This window comes from Ailuropoda melanoleuca, chromosome 15, assembly GCF_002007445.2.
Source record: "Ailuropoda melanoleuca isolate Jingjing chromosome 15, ASM200744v2, whole genome shotgun sequence".
Lineage (NCBI taxonomy): Eukaryota > Metazoa > Chordata > Mammalia > Carnivora > Ursidae > Ailuropoda > Ailuropoda melanoleuca.
In genome coordinates, this window is record NC_048232.1 from 74,096,552 (window position 1) to 74,106,119 (window position 9,568).

Consider the following 9,568-nt stretch of genomic DNA (forward strand, 5'->3'; position numbering starts at 1 on the left):
TTCATGGGCCAGTGCCTGCTCAGCCACAGGAAAATTCTACAACGGTCGCCACCATTGCCTGGGTCAGCCCTACTTCCGGCTGCTCCCACGAGGGAGCTGAGGTATTTTTGCAGAGTCCTTCCCCCTAGAGAAACCTCCTCCCCAACTCCGTGCCTCACTTTGCGACAGGGCGCCTCAAAGCAGCTCCGCGCATGCCCAGCGTCTACGTCCCCGGCCGCCAGACTAGCGCGTCTAGTGTGACAGCTGTTTTCCAGTTTCTCTGCTCACCTCTCGGGTCTCGTTCCCCTTCCTCACTTCCAACGAGCTTCTCCCGCCTTCTTTTGGTGTATGGAAAACGGAAGCCATGAAACTCGAGATCTTTACGGTGACAAACTAAAGCTTCTGTCTACCCGAATGGGATGTCTCTCCAACAGCTAACACACACGGAGCGCGTGTGCCAGGAGCTGCCCTCTGTGTCTCTCATACAACAGCTCATTTAGCTTTCGCAACAGAACCAGGAGGAGGTAGGCTTTATTGTTATCTCTTTTTATAGATAAGGAAACCTAAGGTAGAAAGATGTAAGTCATCCGGCTGGGAACTGGTGGTCCATGATAAACACCATGCTATACTGCGTCTCAGATAATAGGATATGTGTGTATCTGGAGTATTATCTGTCCTAATAAATCTCAGCCAGCAGGTTGTACCAGAATTCTTGAGAGAGGTAATACCGTCCCCTTGGTCCTGGGGAAGTAACTGAAGCACAGCAAGATTAACCTCAAAGTCAGCCTGCCCCTTGCCAGACGTCCGCGACTCAGTGGGCCATGTCCGTTCTCCAAAGCTGAGGTCTTTGGGGTGCATCCACCACTTCCGTTCCAGAAGCAGATTCTTCGATGCTCCTACTATTGCACGCTGTTTGGCGTAGACTCGCGGCTGAAGGACCAGTCTACTTGGACAGTAGACTCGCAGCTGAAGGACCAGTCTACTTGGACAGTAGACTTGCGGCTGAAGGACTGGCTTTGAGACCTCACTTTATGCCTGATTTGCTGTGCACCCTCGGGCGAGTGCCTCAGCCTTCTGGTTCTCATTTGGCAAATGGACATTTGTTCATTTGCCAGAGGCAAAGGAGAGAGAAATTGTATAGTGTTAGGAAAGTGGATTCTGGAGTCCAACTCCCTGGACTTAAATCCTGGTCTGGCACTTGTAAGAAGAGCTGGTACCCCTGTAGGTCACTGAGTTCTCTCAAGCCTCAGTTTCTCCTTTTGTAAACAGAGGGTGATAATAGGGCTGACTACACAGGTGATGTGAACGAAGCAGACAGAGGTCAAGCCCTCAGCTCCAGTGCTTAGTCAGCAACGGACAAAGGACAGCTAGTTTTGTTAATTCAACCTCCATTCTTGGGGGCCTGCTACATGTTAGGCTCTGCATCCAGAACCCTTGCCAAGACAAACGAGGACACAGTCCTGTCCCATCGGCCCCTCTACCTCTCGAGAGGGCTGACATGATTAGTGGAGATAATATTTTATGCAGTGTGGAGCTGCATGGGTGTGGGTTGAAGTTTTCACTCTTTCACAGGGCTGCGGGTCCAATGCAAGCGTGGAGTGGAGTGGCATAGAAAGAATGTACTAGAACGAGCACTGCATGGCTGGCCAGTAAGATCCTGTGGCCTAGGCAAGGCACTTCTTTTCCTTGCCTCTAAGATGACGGGTTGTACAAGAAACACTTCTGGGGTCTTTTTCAGCTGTAATCAGTTTTGATGTTGTACATTCACCCAAATAGGGTCTTTGGAGGAATCTCTAACATGAATTATTATTATTATTATAATTTTTGAAGGGTTTGCTTTTTCTGTTCATGCAGCGAATTGTACAGGGGCCCAGGAATCAGAGGTTTCTCGCTGGTGGGTTGCAGTAAACTAGGGTTTTGCTTTGTGTTCGTTGGTACGTGACCTAATCTTGGGAGAGGGGACTTAGCCTTGCCTCGAATTTTTCTTACTTTTCAAAAGATGGGCTCATTAATCCTTTTTGTTATTCCCAATCATGTCTTCCAAGCAATTAATGAGGCTCTAACAACCCTAGGGCTCAAGGTTTTAGAAGCTTGCCCTAGTGTTCTCCACAGGGAAGCTGGTAGTGGGCCTCAGAACCCTACCCAGTACGTCTGCTCCAACACACCCATAGCCTCAAGCGGTACTTGGGAGTCTTCTGGCCCTTGGATCTTAATCTGCTGATTCATGCTCTGCTCTGTGAGCCTAGGGGGGCTGCGGGGCTGGCTCTGAGGGCCTAGATGTGGGAGTCCACATGGCAGGATCCCTGGGAAGCTCCTTTCTCTCCTTTTTCCTTTCTCATTTCCCATCTTTCCATTTCTCTGTGTGCCTTTCTCCCTTCTCCACTCCTTTTTATAATCAAATTGTTTGGTTTCACATCCATAAATATGAAACATCTGTGGAGGAACAGTGGAATAGTGCTTTTCTCTGTCCCCAGAGGGTCTGAATTATGAGGTATCTTCTTTCCTGTATATTCTAATTTCTCCTCTTTCTTTCTTTCTTTTTTTTAAATCTACAGAGTATAAGGAATACAGAGTACAGGCACCAGAGTCAGAGACCTTCATTCTGAGTTCTGAGAGTTGTGTGCTGTGTGACCCTGGTAAGTTACTTAACCTCTCTGAACCTCACTTTTCTCAGACGACATCTATGCTAACTCACATTGTGGTGATTACTTTCTAACTTGCCCTCTTCCAAGCCACTTTTCTAGGGCAGGTAGATGGAGTTTTATAAAATGTAAAGCAAATCTTTTCATTGCCCTGTTCAGTATCCACCTGTGGCTTCCCAAAGCATTTGGAATAAATTCCGAGCTCCTTGTCTAGGTCTGTGAAGGCCTGCAAGGCCTTACTCTGCGCTAGGTGGTTCTCATTCACTAGGCTTCCCCTGCCACATAATTACTGCCCCAGGGCCCTTGCATATGCCATTCTTCCATTCAGGATAGCTTCTCTCTATTCTTTACCTAGAAGGTCCTTCTGATTCCCAAGTCTTAATTTGAATGTCATTTCCTGAAACAGACCTTCCTTGACTCCCTCCCCAATCTAATTTGGGGCCTATGGTTACATTCTTTTAGAAATTTACCTCTCAGATGCCTAACATAAAATTCACAATCTTAACCTTTTTTTTTTTTTTTAATTTAGAGAGGGGTGGGGAGGAGTGAAGGAAGAGGAAGAGAATCTCAAGTTACCCTGCACAGCGCGGAGCCTGATGCAGGGCTCAATGCTGAGATCGTAAGATCATGACCTGAGCCAAAATCAAGAGCCACCCAGGTGCCCCAGCATCTTAACCACTTTTGAGTGTGCATTTCAGTGGCATCAAATACATTCACACTGTTGTGCAGCCCTCGCCATCATCTATCTCCAGAAATTTTTCATCTTCTAAAATGGAGACTTTATACTCATTAAACAATAACTCACCATTCCCATCTACCCCCAGCTCCTGACAACCACCATTATACTTTTTGTCTCTAAGAATTTGACAGCTCTAGTCTCATATAAGTTGAGTCATACAGTGGTGGTCCTTATGTGACTGGCTTATTTTAATTAGCATAATGTCTTTAAGGTTCATCCATTTTGCAGCATTTATCAGTTTCCTTCCTTTTTAAAGCTGAATGATGTTCGACTGTATGTGTAGACCACTTTGCTTTATCCATTCATTCATGGGTGGACTCTTTCATTGCTTTCATCTTTTGGCTCTTGTGAATACTGCTTTGAACGTGACTATGTGGTTATATTCTTTTATAGCACCTTGTACTTTTCCTTCAGATCTTGTGCATTTATTCATTTATATTCACAGTCTTCTGGGAAGCTTTAAGCTATGTGGAAGCAGGAACTGTAACCTATTTTTTTACTATGACATATCACTTTCACAGTGTCTGGCATGCAGTATGACGGAGAACTCCAGAGCTAGCTTGTTGATGTGCAAATCCTACCTCTACCACTTAATTGCTGTGTAACTGTAAGCAAACGACTGAACCTCTCTGTGCCTCAGTTTCAATGGGAATAAAGAGAGTACTTGCCTCCTCGGGTTATTGGAGGGAATATGTGTAAAGGTTTTAGATGAGAGCCTGACCTATAGCAAATGTTCAGTAAATGTGCACCATTATTATCATAGTTGATGCTCAAATATTTATAGAGTCAATACGTGAAACAAATGAGATGGCCCTGGAGATGAATTTATCTGTTTCCCTCCTCACCTCTGTCTTTCATATGCATCCTCATCTTCCTGCCCTTCACACTAGGAGCAGATGCTAATGGAAGGTAATTTTCCGACATCTCCGGATGCTCATTAGTATGCCATTAGCAGGGCCTCTGTCTGAAGCCAGGGTTCTCAGCCTCCCTGCACATTAGAATGACCTGGGGAGCTTTAAAAAAAATCCTGATGCCTGGATTGCCTCTACACCAGTTAAATAAATAACTCTGGGGTAAGTCCCAGGCTTCAGTATTTTTAAAGCTCCCTGGGTTGTTGTAATGTGTAGCCAAGGCTGAGAACCGCTGATCTAGGGCCCGAGCAAAGCCGGGAGGTACCACCGGAGGGCTGGATGCATGGGCTGAGCTGTTGAGAATCTAAGCACCCCTGAATTTGGGGGACGCTTCTATAGTCTTAAAGAGGAGATCTGTCATTCACATGGCTGACAGTCATATGAAAACCCTTTCAACCTTACTAGAAAATCAAAGAAAGGCAGGTTAACAACTGGGGTGAGTATTCATTTGCTTCTCCTCAAATTGGTACAGATTAAAAAAACCACAATAATACCTAATATTTAAGGTTATGAGGAAGTGGGCCCTATCACACACTGCCGGTGACTGTATAGTTGGGACAGTCCGTCTGAAGGACACCATGGCCTTAAATATCAAAACCTTTACAGGTTTCTATATCTTAGACCCAGCAGTTACCTAGCTGGGAAATTATCCTGAGGAAATAGCCCGCAGATATTGACAAATGTTTATCTGTGAGAATGACCATTGCTTCATTCTATGTGATGGAAATATCAATATCCATTCAATGGTATTGGTTTACTAGATTATGCGGCCTCTACCCCATTATAGAGTGCTGACTAGTATAGGTTGAGTCTGTGCACTTTGGATTCAGAACACTTGGATTTGCTTTCTGGGTTTGCTGTTCATTAGCAAATAGCAAACCATTGACTGTGCCTCGGTTTCTTCATCTCATTGAAAGAATAATAACATCACATGCTCAGTAGTGTGAGAATTAGATAACAGTCTATATGGAGTGGGTAGGACAAGGTCTGGCACACAGGAAGCCGTTGATGTCAATGTATGTTAGCTGTTTATCAGTGGTAGTTATGTGTTAGTCATTAAATCAATTCTGTGGGATTAAATGGCATGGCAAATATTTATGATATAACACATTTCCTAGATTTCTGAGATGCCTATTTAACAAATTTGACATCTCTGTCATTGGAATGCCTCTGACAATTGACAGTATCTTATAATTGCCAGAGGCCTGGCTGTCGCCAAAATGCAGCTCTTCATTGCCTATGTACAGGCAAATCTCAAAAGTGCCAGTGTTAGAACTGGCAGAATGGATGTTAGTGGTTGGGTTGGAAGAAAATCGTGGTGATAACACTGCAGCATTCTTTTAACCCCTAGCAACGAAATGGGTGGATGTGATGAATCAAAGAAAAATAAAAAATAGGCTAGGTCTATATAATTGTATAGCTGGTTGAAGAACCCAGAATCAATGTGTCTTGGATTCTTGTAAGAAATGCAATGCTACCAATGTTTTTGATGCCACAGAGCATGAAAATGTTTGGAAAAACACTGACATTGATAACTGAGACAAAAAGTCACATAGACAAGTTGAACTCCAAATGAAAAATGTTAGGAATAACTATTTTCCTTTTTATATGTATGCAAAGATAATATGTAACAGCGGGGAACTGTGGAGAGCTGGAGGCACTTGCCCTACCATGGTGCCTTTGCACTTCTTCAGCCTGGAGGTGTCTTCTTCCAGATCGTTGCAGAGCTGCCTTCTGTTCCTTAAGGACTCCCTCAAATAGCCCATTACATTGCTCTGTTTTCCCCCATGGTATTTGTCTAGAAGCATTAAAAGGACTCTGTTCAAAAAAAAAAAAAAAGATAATATGTAACAATCTAAGTCTCTATGAGCCCTTTCAGTAAATTATAAAGTAATTCCAAGTGATGCGTATACGTCACAGTTAATAGCACTGCTATTTCTTAGTGATCCATAAAATAATGGCATGTCTTAGCATTGATGATGTTTCAGAAATAATGAAACGTAGTGCTGAGTGGCAAGAGATGTAGGTCACAGAACAGTATGTGTAGCATCTGTAATATCTTACGATACACGAAAGTGCCTGTATACCTGTTTATGGATGGTGCTGTTAGGACATTTGGATGGAAATTATTAAATGGTAAGTTGGTGATATTCAACCGAAGTATAGGAGATATGTCACTCATCTGTTTATTTAATAAACCTTTCTTGAGTGCGACTCTGAGCTGGTTCCTATGCTGGTTCTAGGGCTTATCGAGATGAAACATATCACATCTGCCAGGAAGGTGTTGGATCCCAGTGGGAAACAGCAAGAAGTCAACATGTAATTATAAGCCAGTGGTAGATGTGCCACCACCCAGGTAATCACAAGAGGAATGTCTTGGACGTGACAGTTTTGGGGGTCATTTGCAGAGAGAAAAGAGCTAAAGCTGTGGGAAGGGATAATGTTATCAAAGAGGGATGGGCTTTGCCCAATCCTTTGAAAAACACTTGTGTTTAGGGACTGAGAGTGGGGAGAGAAGGATAAGGGGCTAATATTTGCTGAGACCCTTCTAGTGCCAAGTGTCATGCTGTTGATGACACATTATCCCATTTAATGCTCACAACTTACCAGGAAGAACCACTGGTTCTTTATTTTGTAAATGGGAAAACCGAGCCCCTTAGAGTTTAAGAAATGTGCTGAAGGATGTTGCCTAAATTTTGTCTTTTCCATGAGACCTTCCCTGATCATCCTTTTTAGAATTGCATCTCGCCCCTGCCTCCACGACACCCCATCCACTTTCCCTTCTGTTTCAGGAAAGAGAGCATTTCTCACTATCTGATGTATTGAATTATTTCAATTATTTATTGTTTGCAATCTGTTTCTCCTGCTAAAACTCCAATGAAGGGCAGGGATTGTTTTTTTCCTCTGTTTTGTTTAATTGTAGAATACCTACCATTTAGAACAGCATTCTATCACACAGTAGGGCCTCAATATTTTCTTTCTTTTTTTAAGATTTATTTTTATTTATTTATTTTATTTATTTTATTTTATTTATTTTTAAGATTTATTTAATTTAATTAAATAATTAGAGAGTTGTGGGGGGAGGGGAAGAGGGAGAGAATCCCTGCTGAGCGGGGAGCCTGCTGTGGAACTTGATCCCATGACCCATGAGATCATGGCCTGAGCCAAAACCAAGAGTNTTAGAGAGGGGTGGGGAGGAGTGAAGGAAGAGGAAGAGAATCTCAAGTTACCCTGCACAGTGCGGAGCCTGATGCAGGGCTCAATGCTGAGATCGTAAGATCATGACCTGAGCCAAAATCAAGAGCCACCCAGGTGCCCCAGCATCTTAACCACTTTTGAGTGTGCATTTCAGTGGCATCAAATACATTCACACTGTTGTGCAGCCCTCGCCATCATCTATCTCCAGAAATTTTTCATCTTCTAAAATGGAGACTTTATACTCATTAAACAATAACTCACCATTCCCATCTACCCCCAGCTCCTGACAACCACCATTATACTTTTTGTCTCTAAGAATTTGACAGCTCTAGTCTCATATAAGTTGAGTCATACAGTGGTGGTCCTTATGTGACTGGCTTATTTTAATTAGCATAATGTCTTTAAGGTTCATCCATTTTGCAGCATTTATCAGTTTCCTTCCTTTTTAAAGCTGAATGATGTTCGACTGTATGTGTAGACCACTTTGCTTTATCCATTCATTCATGGGTGGACTCTTTCATTGCTTTCATCTTTTGGCTCTTGTGAATACTGCTTTGAACGTGACTATGTGGTTATATTCTTTTATAGCACCTTGTACTTTTCCTTCAGATCTTGTGCATTTATTCATTTATATTCACAGTCTTCTGGGAAGCTTTAAGCTATGTGGAAGCAGGAACTGTAACCTATTTTTTTACTATGACATATCACTTTCACAGTGTCTGGCATGCAGTATGACGGAGAACTCCAGAGCTAGCTTGTTGATGTGCAAATCCTACCTCTACCACTTAATTGCTGTGTAACTGTAAGCAAACGACTGAACCTCTCTGTGCCTCAGTTTCAATGGGAATAAAGAGAGTACTTGCCTCCTCGGGTTATTGGAGGGAATATGTGTAAAGGTTTTAGATGAGAGCCTGACCTATAGCAAATGTTCAGTAAATGTGCACCATTATTATCATAGTTGATGCTCAAATATTTATAGAGTCAATACGTGAAACAAATGAGATGGCCCTGGAGATGAATTTATCCGTTTCCCTCCTCACCTCTGTCTTTCATATGCATCCTCATCTTCCTGCCCTTCACACTAGGAGCAGATGCTAATGGAAGGTAATTTTCCGACATCTCCGGATGCTCATTAGTATGCCATTAGCAGGGCCTCTGTCTGAAGCCAGGGTTCTCAGCCTCCCTGCACATTAGAATGACCTGGGGAGCTTTAAAAAAAATCCTGATGCCTGGATTGCCTCTACACCAGTTAAATAAATAACTCTGGGGTAAGTCCCAGGCTTCAGTATTTTTAAAGCTCCCTGGGTTGTTGTAATGTGTAGCCAAGGCTGAGAACCGCTGATCTAGGGCCCGAGCAAAGCCGGGAGGTACCACCGGAGGGCTGGATGCATGGGCTGAGCTGTTGAGAATCTAAGCACCCCTGAATTTGGGGGACGCTTCTATAGTCTTAAAGAGGAGATCTGTCATTCACATGGCTGACAGTCATATGAAAACCCTTTCAACCTTACTAGAAAATCAAAGAAAGGCAGGTTAACAACTGGGGTGAGTATTCATTTGCTTCTCCTCAAATTGGTACAGATTAAAAAAACCACAATAATACCTAATATTTAAGGTTATGAGGAAGTGGGCCCTATCACACACTGCCGGTGACTGTATAGTTGGGACAGTCCGTCTGAAGGACACCATGGCCTTAAATATCAAAACCTTTACAGGTTTCTATATCTTAGACCCAGCAGTTACCTAGCTGGGAAATTATCCTGAGGAAATAGCCCGCAGATATTGACAAATGTTTATCTGTGAGAATGACCATTGCTTCATTCTATGTGATGGAAATATCAATATCCATTCAATGGTATTGGTTTACTAGATTATGCGGCCTCTACCCCATTATAGAGTGCTGACTAGTATAGGTTGAGTCTGTGCACTTTGGATTCAGAACACTTGGATTTGCTTTCTGGGTTTGCTGTTCATTAGCAAATAGCAAACCATTGACTGTGCCTCGGTTTCTTCATCTCATTGAAAGAATAATAACATCACATGCTCAGTAGTGTGAGAATTAGATAACAGTCTATATGGAGTGGGTAGGACAAGGTCTGGCA

General features: G+C 43.0%; 1 long non-coding RNA gene across 1 annotated transcript; it reads left to right on the top strand.

Moving 5' to 3' along the window:
• The first annotated feature begins 222 nt into the window (after positions 1-222).
• Positions 223-7,032, top strand: LOC117796405. Its single transcript, XR_004620893.1, has 3 exons — positions 223-503; positions 2,535-2,615; positions 6,515-7,032. It is a non-coding gene; the product is annotated as an uncharacterized LOC117796405 (long non-coding RNA).
• The last annotated feature ends 2,536 nt before the right edge of the window (positions 7,033-9,568 follow it).